We start from the raw sequence: 11,211 nt of genomic DNA on the forward strand, positions 1-11,211 counted from the left end.
GTTGCGAAAGTTCGTCGTGCCGAGACACCACGTGATGATCGGGTGTGATAAGCTCTACGTTCACATACAACAGGTGCAAGCCAGTTTTGCACACGCAGAATACTCGGGTTAAACTTGACGAGCCTAGCATATGCAGATATGGCCTCGGAACACTGAGACCGAAAGGTCGAGCGTGAATCATATAGTAGATATGATCAACATAGTGATGTTCACCATTGAAAACTACTCCATCTCACGTGATGATCGGACATGGTTTAGTTGATTTGGATCACGTGATCACTTAGATGATTAGAGGGATGTCTATCTAAGTGGGAGTTCTTAAGTAATATGATTAATTGAACTTTAATTTATCATGAACTTAGTACCTGATAGTATTTTGCATGTCTATGTTGTTGTAGATCAATGGCCTGTGCTACTGTTCCTTTGAATTTTAATGCGTTCCTAGAGAAAGCTAAGTTGAAAGATGATGGTAGCAACTACACGGACTGGGTCTGTAACCTGAGGATTATCCTCATTGCTGCACAGAATAATTACGTCCTGGAAGCACCGCTAGGTGCCAGGCCTGCTGCAGATGCTGCTGATGACGTTAAGAACGTCTGGCAAAGCAAAGCTGATGACTACTCGATAGTTCAGTGTGCCATGCTTTACGGCTTAGAACCAGGACTTCAACGCCGTTTTGAACGTCATGGAGCATATGAGATGTTCCAGGAGTTGAAGTTAATATTTCAAGCAAATGCCCGGATTGAGAGATATGAAGTCTCCAATAAGTTCTACAGCTGCAAAATGGAGGAGAATAGTTCTGTCAGTGAACATATACTCAGAATGTCTGGGTACCACAACCACTTGACTCAGCTGGGAGTTAATCTTCCTGATGATAGTGTCATTGACAGAGTTCTTCAATCACTGCCACCAAGCTACAAGAGCTTCGTGATGAACTATAATATGCAAGGGATGGATAAGACAATTCCCGAGCTCTTCGCAATGCAAAAGGCTGCGAAGGTAGAAATCGAGAAGGAGCATCAAGTGTTGATGGTCAACAAGACCACCAGTTTCAAGAAAAAGGGTAAAGGGAAGAAGGGGAACTTCAAGAAGAATGGCAAGCAAGTTGCTGCTCAAGTGAAGAAGCCCAAGTCTGGACCTAATCCTGAGACTGAGTGCTTCTACTGCAAAGGGACTGGTCACTAGAAGCGGAACTACCCCATGTATTTGGCGGATAAGAAGGATGGCAAGGTGAACAAAGGTATATGTGACCGGGGTTGGAAAAAGTGGTAGGCGTAAGCGAGGCGGTTGGCCTTCGCCTAGTGCCTAGGCGGTGCCTAAGCTCCCTAGGCGCGGCCTAGGCGATAATATAGTTTTTACTCGTAGTGTATTTTTGATTATTATATGGGTGTTGATAGTAGTTTAGGGCATATAAATAAGTTAATTACCGTCTACTACCATTGGAATATAACCTGTTTGGCATATTAGTGTAGTACGTGGCATGATTTCTTGCTTGGGTAGGCAATTCCTTGCTTGCCCTGCCTAGACCTCCATTTATGCCCTAGACGAGGCGTTTGGCCATTGCCTAGCGCCTAGGCGTGCCTAAGCGCCTTCTAGGCACTGCCTTTTCCAACAGAGTATGTGATATACATGTTATTGATGTGCACCTTACTAATGCTCGCAGTAGTGCCTGGGTATTTGATATTGGTTCTGTTGCTAATATTTGCAACTCGAAACAGGGACTATAGATTAAGCGAAGATTGGCTAAGGACGAGGTGACGATGCGCGTGGGAAATGGTTCCAAAGTTGATGTGATCGCCGTCGGCACGCTACCTCTACATCTACCTTCGGGATTAGTTTTAGACCTGAATAATTTTTATTTGGTGCCAGCGTTGAGCATGAACATTATATCTGGATCTTGTTTGATGCGAGACGGTTATTCATTTAAATCTGAGAATAATGGTTGTTCTATTTATATGAGTAATATCTTTTATGGTCATGCACCCTTGAAGAGTGGTCTATTTTTGTTGAATCACGATAGTAGTGACACACATATTCATAATATTGAAGCCAAAAGATGCAGAGTTGATAATGATAGTGCAACTTATTTGTGGCACTGCCGTTTGGGTCATATTGGTATAAAGCGCATGAAGAAACTCCATTCCGATGTACTTTTGGAATCACTTGATTATGAATCACTTGGTAATTGCGAACCATGCCTCATGGGCAACATGACTAAAACTCCGTTCTCCGGAACAATGGAGCGAGCAACAGACTTATTGGAAATTATACATACTGATGTATGTGGTCCAATGAACATTGAGGCTCGCGGTGGGTATCGTTATTTTCTGACCTTCACAGATGATTTGAGCAGATATGGGTATATCTACTTAATGAAACATAAGTCTGAAACATTTGAAAAGTTTAAAGAATTTCAGAGTGAAGTGGAAAATCATCGTAACAAGAAAATAAAGTTTCTACGATCTGATCGTGGAGGAGAATATTTGAGTCACGAGTTTGGTCTTCATTTGAAATAACGCGGAATAGTTTCACAACTCACGCCACCCGGAACACCACAGCGTAATGGTGTGCCCGAACATCGTAATCGTACTTTACTAGATATGGTGCGATCTATGATGTCTCTTACTGATTTACCGCTATCGTTTTGGGGTTATGCTTTAGAGACGGTTGCATCCACGTTAAATAGGGCACCATCTAAATCCGTTGAGACGACAGCTTATGAACTGTGGTTTGGCAAGAAACCCAAGTTGTTGTTTCTTAAAGTTTGGGGCTGCGATGCTTATGTAAAAAAGCTTCAACCTGATAAGCTCGAACCCAAATCGGAGAAATGTGTCCTCATAGGATACCCAAAGGAGACTGTTGGGTACACGTTCTATCACAGATCCGAAGGCAAGACATTCGTTGCTAAAAATGGATCCTTTCTAGAGAAGGAGTTTCTCTCGAAAGAAGTGAGTGGGAGGAAAGTAGAACTTGATGAGGTAACTGTACCTGCTCCCTTATTGGAAAGTAGTTCATCACAGAAATCAGTTCCTGTGACTACTACACCAATTAGTGAGGAAGCTAATGATGATGATCATGTAACTTCAGATCAAGTTACTACTGAACCTAGTAGGTCAACCAGAGTAAGATTCGCACCAGAGTGGTACGGTAATCCGGTTCTGGAGGTCATGTTACTTGACCATGACGAACCTATGAACTATGAGGAAGCGATGATGAGCCCAGATTCCGTGAAATGGCTTGAGGCCATGAAATCCGAGATGGGGTCCATCTATGAGAACAAAGTGTGGACTTTGGTTGACTTGCCCGATGATCGGCAAGCCATCGAGAATAAATGGATCTTCAAGAAGAAGACTAACGTTGACGGTAATGTTACTGTCTACAAAGTTTGACTTGTTGCGAAAGGTTTTCGACAAGTTCAAGGAGTTGACTACGATGAGACCTTCTCACCCGTAGCGATGCTTAAGTCCGTCCGAATCATGTTAGCAATTGCTGCATTTTATGATTATGAAATTTGGCAAATGGATGTAAAGACTGCATTCCTGAATGGTTTTCTGGAAGAAGAGTTGTATATGATGCAACCCAAAGGTTTTATCAATCCAAAGGATGCTAACAAAGGGTGCAAGCTCCAGCGATCCATTTATGGACTAGTGCAAGCATCTCGGAGTTGGAATAAACGTTTTGATAGTGTGATCAAAGCATATGGTTTTATACAGACTTTTGGAGAAGCCTGTATTTACAAGAAGGTGAGTACGAGCTCTGTAGCATTTCTAATATTATATGTGGATGACATATTGTTGATTGGATATGATATAGAATTTCTGGATGGAATAAAAGGATACTTGAATAAAAGTTTTTCAATGAAAGACCTCGGTGAAGCTGCTTATATATTGGGCATCAAGATCTATAGAGATAGATCAAGATGCTTAATTGGACTTTCACAAAGCACATACCTTGATAAAGTTTTGAAGAAGTTCAAAATGGATCAAGAAAAGAGAGGGTTCTTGCCTGTGTTACAAGGTGTGAAGTTGAGTCAGACTCAATGCGCGACCAGTGCAGAAGATAGATAGAAAATGAAAGTCATTCCCTACGCTTCAGCCATAGGTTCTATCATGTATGCAATGCTGTGTACCAGACCTGATGTGTGCCTTGCTATTAGTTTAGCAGGGAGGTACCAAAGTAATCCATGAGTGGATCACTGCACAACGGCCAAGAACATTCTGGAATACCTGAAAAGGACTAAGGATATGTTTCTCGTTTATGGAGGTGACAAAGAGCTCGTCGTAAATGGTTACGTCGATGCAAGGTTTGACACTGATCCGGATGACTCTAAGTCACAAACCGGATACGTGTTTATATTGAACGGTGGAGCTGTAAGTTGGTGCAGTTCGAAGCAAAGCGTCGTGGCGGGATCTACGTGTGAAGCGGAGTACATAGCTGCTTTGGAAGGAGCGAATGAAGGAGTCTGGATGAAGGAGTTCATATCCGATCTAGGTGTCATACCTAGTGCATCGGGTCCAATGAAAATCTTTTGTGACAATACTGGTGCAATTGCCTTGGCAAAGGAATCCAGATTTCACAAGAGAACCAAGCACATCAAGAGACGCTTCAATTCCATCCGCGATCAAGTCAAGGAGGGAGACATAGAGATTTGCAAGATACATACGGATCTGAATGTTGCAGACCCGTTGACTAAGCCTCTCTCAAGAGAAAAACATGATCAGCACCAAGACTCCATGGGTGTTAGAATCATTACTGTGTAATCTAGATTATTGACTCTAGTGCAAGTGGGATACTGAAGGAAATATGCCCTAGAGCCAATAATAAAGTTGTTATTTATATTTCCTTATATCATGATAAATGTTACAGTAAAAAAATATGATAAATGTTTATTATTCATGCTAGAATTGTATTAATCGGAAACTTAGTACATGTGTATGCCTCTACTTGACTAGCTCGTTGAATCAAACATGGTTAAGTTTCCTAGCCATAGACATGAGTTGTCATTTGATTAATGGGATCACATCATTAGAGAATGATGTGATTGACTTGACCCATTCCGTTAGCTTAACACTTGATCGTTTAGTTCGTTGCTATTGCTTTCTTCATGACTTATACATGTTCCTATGACAATGAGATTATGCAACTCCTGAATACCGGAGGAACACTTAGTGTGCTATCAAACATCACAATGTAACTGGGTGATTATAAAGACGCTCTACAGGTGTCTCCGATGGTGTTTGTTGAGTTGGCATAGATCGAGATTAGGATTTGTCACTCCGAGTATCGGAGAGGTATCTCTGGGCCCTCTCGGTAATGCACATCACTATAAGCCTTGCAAGCAATGTGACTAATGAGTTAGTTGCGGGATGATGCATTACAGAACGAGTAAAGAGACTTGCCGGTAACGAGATTGAAATAGGTATTGAGATACCAATGATCGAATCTCGGGCAAGTAACATACCAATGACAAAGGGAACAACGTATGTTGTTATGCGGTTTGACCGATAAAGATCTCCGTAGAATATGTAGGAACCAATATGAGCATCCAGGTTCCGCTATTGGTTATTGATCGGAGATGAGTCTCAGTCATGTCTACATAGTTCTCGAACCCGCAGGGTCTGCACGCTTAATGTTCGATGACGATCGGTATTATGAGTTTATGTGTTTTGATGAACGGAAGGTTGTTCGGAGTCCCGGATGTGATCACGGACATGACAAAGAGTCTCAAAATGGTCGAGACATAAAGATCGATATATTGGATGGCTATGTTTGGACATCAGAATGGTTCCGGGTGAGTTTGGGCATTTACCGGAGTACCGGGAGGTTACCGGAACCCCCCGGGGAGTATATGGGCCTTATTGGGCCTTAGTGGGAGAGAGGAGGAGGCGGCCAAGGTGGGGGCGCCCCCCAAGCCTAATCCGAATTAGGGTGGGGGCCGACCCCCCTTTCCTTCTCCCTCTCTCCTCCTTCCTTCCTCTCCTACTCCAACTAGGGAAAGGGGGGAATCCTACTCCGGGTGGGAGTAGGACTCCCCCTTGGGCGCGCCATAGAGAGGGCCAGCCCTCCACTCCTCCACTCCTTTATATACGGGGGAGGGGGCACCCCATAGACACACAAGTTGATTGTTTAGCCATGTGCGGTGCCCCCTCCACAGATTTCCACCTCGGTCATATCGTTGTAGTGCTTAGGCGAAGCCTTGCGTCGGTAACTTCATCATCACCGTCATCACGCCGTCGTGCTGACGAAGCTCTCCCTCGACCTCAGCTGGATCTAGAGTTTGTGGGACGTCACCGAGTTGAACGTGTGCAGATCGTGGAGGTGCCGTACTTTTGGTACTAGGATCGGTCGGATCATGAAGACGTACGACTACATCAGCCCCGTTGTCATAACACTTTCGCTTTCGGTCTACGAGGGTACGTGGACAACACTCTCCCCTCTCGTTGCTATGCATCACCTAGATGGATCTTGCGTGTGCGTAGGCAAATTTTTGAAATTACTGCGTTACCCAACACTCGGCACCGGCTTAGGGGCTGGGACCTCGTCCCGCCGTAAGCTCGGACCGCATCATCGATGCCGAACACATTAACCAGCTAAGTCGCTTTCATGCTCAAAGTTTTAAATTTTGAATTTGTGTTCGGTTCGACCATGCTCACATACGTTGTTTGTTAAAGGAAACTCCCTTTACCCATGTTAACTGGGGGCTCTTAAAATTTACATGAGCCATTTTTAATGAAAGTTTTCTTCCTAGTCCTCGCAAAGTCTGTTTTTATCACTCCTTTTTCGAAGCGAGTGTGGTCAACAGCCGGGGAGCCTAGTTTCTCTCTCAAAGCCGCTCGAGTTTAGTTTGCTAAACTGGCCTAACGAGAATTACTCCGCCTTCGGGATAGGAGGTTGCAGCCGTAGGCTGACCCGCTTGAAGTCTTGAGATCGGATGTGTCATATTAATGCACGACAGAAGCACAAAATTTTTAAGACTAATTTTTGGATTGGCCCCAAATGACTTGATTTAGTTCGGATGTTAAGCTTTTACATAAAGTTTTTGGCTTTTCGAGCTTATGGCACTTTTTAGCTATTTGTATGTTTTCCTTTCAGGAAGCGGGACATCCTCATGACCGAGGTGCCCTGCATAATAGTTCAGCTTGGGAGATCTTTCTCGACCCACAGCTCGGCATCTTTCCCGCCGAACTACACCTCAGCGTTGACAAAACACACGCCACATTGGGACTAGTTCCCGAGCAGTGCAACGACAGTCGCCTTTAAAGCATTGGCAATATTAACGGGGGGCTGAGACTATAGCCGAACCCACCAAAACCAAGGTACCCCATAGAGTCCTTGGCGAAGCGTTCTCGGGCATTGCTTTATATGCATCGGTTTCGAATTGTGTCTTCGGTCAATAGTTGGGTTGCCCGACTCCTGTGCTCGCCTCCTAAGTTTCGCTTTGTTCGGCTAGGTGTGCAAAGGGAGAACCACTGCGATTGTGCTTCCAGCTTGGATGGTTAAGCACCTCAGTGGAGAAAGCCGAAAGCTGACTGTCACAATAAGCGTAAACTGGTCTGCGATCCGATGACTGTGTTAAACTATAAGATCGATGGAGGTCACCCCGTGTTAAGCGACGGGCCGTTCATAACATTGGCCAAAGTGTTAACGGCTTGACCTCGGCTGACGCCGAACACTAATCAGCTGCTAGTAACTGGCCTCCCAACTTTAAGATCCTATGACTAAGTGAAAGTTATAAGGCCTGCATATCTGATTGCCTCGTTTCCGCTAACGCAACCGCCTCTGGGCACCGAGATGTCGGCTAAGGGTTGTCTTGTTACAGTGGAAACACCCCGTGTAGCATCTACAAAGGGGTAGAAGCCGACGATGGGCCACTTTCAAATGATAAACGGTCGCAACGGAGTCAAAATAAGCATACATCATCAGTGTTCGTATTCAATATACAAGCACTGCCTTCCGTAATTATCGTTGTAAAGCCATAAATTTGCATCAATTTGACTTATGATTTTGGCCAAGCTGGGTTGCCTGGCTCCTGTGCTTACCCCTACGTTCCCGATTGTTCGGCTAGGCGATAAAGGGAGCACCTCTGTGATTGTTACTACCGGGTCATCCGGGTTAGTACCTCAGACTGGGTGAAGCCGAAAGCTAGCTATCTTAACAGATATAATTGGTCGGCAACGAGGGAAGTGAAAATTCAGGTTCGCTAAAGACCACATAAGTTCGGGCACTGTCCCCAAACTAAATCCTCAGTATTTTCCTCCCACATTGATCAGAGGTGAGGTTTCATGATCATGATCAGTATGACAACCCAAAGAAAGGAACCGATAGCGGGACTATTTTCTTTGGAAGATGTTTCTTACGTCTAATGGAATTATAGCACATCTCTCCGCATACCTTTGTTTACAAAACCATATGACCGGATTGCCTTGTTTGCCGTAAATCTTTGCCCTTATAAAGGCTTTATAAAGTAGGACAAACACTCCCCGGCTACTCGCCGAGGAGGTTGAAGCCAATGGTCGGTCAACAAAGTTTTGTACAATGCGGATCCGAGCATTAATGATGTAAAGTACTTGGGTACATAGAATCATTACACATAAATTGTGAGCAAAAATCAATTTTTTGCGGCCAATCTTTTAAAGAGTCAATGGCACAGTCTCTTTGAGACAACCGAGCAGCTGACATAACGCTCTCATAGTTCCCTATTGGCATTAATTTCCTATCTGTTAAGCCCCTTAAGGCCGACCTTGGCGAGCTCAGCTTTCGTTAGCTCTAACTCCTTTATGAGATCTTTATTCTCTTTCCGAGAAGTTTGTGTTAAACACAAGAAAATTTTCTATCAAACAGACATCGATCCTTAATTCGGCCACCCGTGCCCACATTAAGGCTCGGGGGCTACTGGGCTTCGCGCTTATTATTTACAAATATTAAAGGGGCACATCGATCCCCTGATCTGGTGTTGCCACCCGACCAGTGTCTCGGGGGCTACTGCATTGCCTATTCAATGCAGAAAATTCAAAGTGCTCAGTGTTCGGCTTGACCGAACTAGAGGCAAACGCGTCTTCGGACAACAATAGGTACCATCTGGGACTTATCCGGAATCAAGCTAATATACTACGGTGACTTCTCAAAACCCTCTCTCAAGGGCCCGTCCTCCGATCATTATCTCCTCTAATGTGCACCTCGGATTTTAGGCCGACATCCGCCTTGAGGGCTTCTGGCTATATATCTCGTCAGTAAATAAATTGCATCAATCGGAAATAAAATCCGCAAACAATTAGCCGGAGCCTGAGGTGGTGCACCACCTCGGAAGCAGTTCGGCGTATAGCTCGGATGCAAGTGGCTGGCTCCTTAGAGGGCATTTCCGGCATTAAGCTCGGTTGAACTCCTTCAAAATTTTCCAAGAATGAGGTAATTTATGACACCTCGAATATAGTCTGGCGTTGGAGCTCGGATACAGTTCGGCATTGGAGCTCGGCTGCCCAAGGACAATTTAGATGCAATCCGGCATTGGAGCTCGGTTGCGAAAGGGGATACCACCAACCGGGAAAAACTTCAAACCCAAGGTGTGGCATAAAAATAACAAGGCATTGATAAAGGCCGAAGACTTAAAGGGCTCCTTGGATACCCAGCGTATAAACTCTTCAGATCTAGCTCGGCAATCCTCAAGATAGAAGATGGGAAGATTTGTTGAACCAGTTTTCAAGACCGACGACTGAAGACGAAGAACAGTTCGGAAGAACCGAGGAGCGTCCCCAACTTGAAGACCGGTTCAAGGGGCTACTGACGGTTTCCTGGACTAGGGGGTACTCACCACGTCGTCTCCCGATCAGTTGGATTGGGCCGAGGACCCCCATGGCCGTTTACTCATGGGTTAGTTCGGACAACCGATGACATACATGAGGAAGATTCCACAAGACTTGGTGATCAAGACAAGGACTCCTCTCCACCGACATATTTGACTAGGACTCTTGTTATCCTAGGCCTCCGGTACATTATATAAGCCGAGGCCAGGCTAGTCGATAGGGGATTATGACATTATTCATCACACCCTTATGTTTTAGACCACAACATATGATCTCGAGGTAGATCAACTCTTGTAATCTTTGTATTCATCAAGATCAATCAAGCAGTAAGTAGGGTATTACCTCCATTAAGAGGGCGCGAACCTGGGTAAACACCATGTCCCTTGTCTCCTATTACCCATCGATCCCAGATCCATAGCTTGGGACTCCCTACCCGAGATCTGCCGGTTTTGACACCGACATCTGGTGTAGGAGAAGATGCGGATGGTGGGTGGGGTGGTGTTGGGTTGTGTGGTTGCGGGTTGGGTGATGGTGGGTTGGGTGGTGGCGAGTTGTTTGGTTGCGGGTTGGGTGGTGACTGGGAGTTTGATGGCGGGTTGGGTGGGGTCTGGGTGTTGGATGGTGGGTTGGGTGGTGTCTGGGTGTTGGATGGCGGGTTGGGTGGTGCTATCGTGAAAGTAGGTGCGGTAGCTAGGGCTGCCATGACAGGAGTGTAGAGGTGGAATGGGCGGGGAGAAGAGGTGGCGGCGGAGGTAGGGATGATTGATGGTGTGTCGGTGCGTTGAGCAAAAGGAAACATATGTTCGGCGAATGTAACGTGGCGAGACACGTGTACCCGTCCAGTTTGTAAATCAAGACATCGGTGACCTTTGTGTTCGGCGGAAAAACCAAGAAGGACACATGGGATAGATCATGGAGAAAGTTTGTTTTCAGAGGTTGCATAGGCATTTGGAAATCAAAGACAGCCAAAAACATGAACCTCAGAGTAATTGGGATGGCAAAGGAAAAGAGAGTAATAGGGAGTGATATTTGGATTGGTATTGGAGGGGTGAATATTGAGAAGAAAGGTAGTTGTGTGGAGTGCTTCTTCCCAGAATTTTGATGGCATGGAGGACTGAATGAGAAGTGTACGAACAATGTCATTGATGGCGCGAAGAGAACGCTCGGCTTTACCGTTTTGAGGAGAAGTGTAGGGACAAGAGAAGCGAAGAAGAATGGCATGTGTTAAGAAGAAGGTACGATTTTGAATGTTGTAGAACTCACGGCCATTATCACACTGAATGAAACGAATAGGGAGGAAGAAGTGGACAGAAACATAGCGCTGAAACTTTAGAAAAAGAGAGTAAACATCAGATTTGTTGCGGAGAGGAAAGGTCCATACAAAGTGAGTAAAATTGTCTACTATGACAAG

This window comes from Aegilops tauschii, chromosome 4 (genome assembly GCF_002575655.3).
Source record: "Aegilops tauschii subsp. strangulata cultivar AL8/78 chromosome 4, Aet v6.0, whole genome shotgun sequence".
NCBI classification, from domain to species: domain Eukaryota; kingdom Viridiplantae; phylum Streptophyta; class Magnoliopsida; order Poales; family Poaceae; genus Aegilops; species Aegilops tauschii.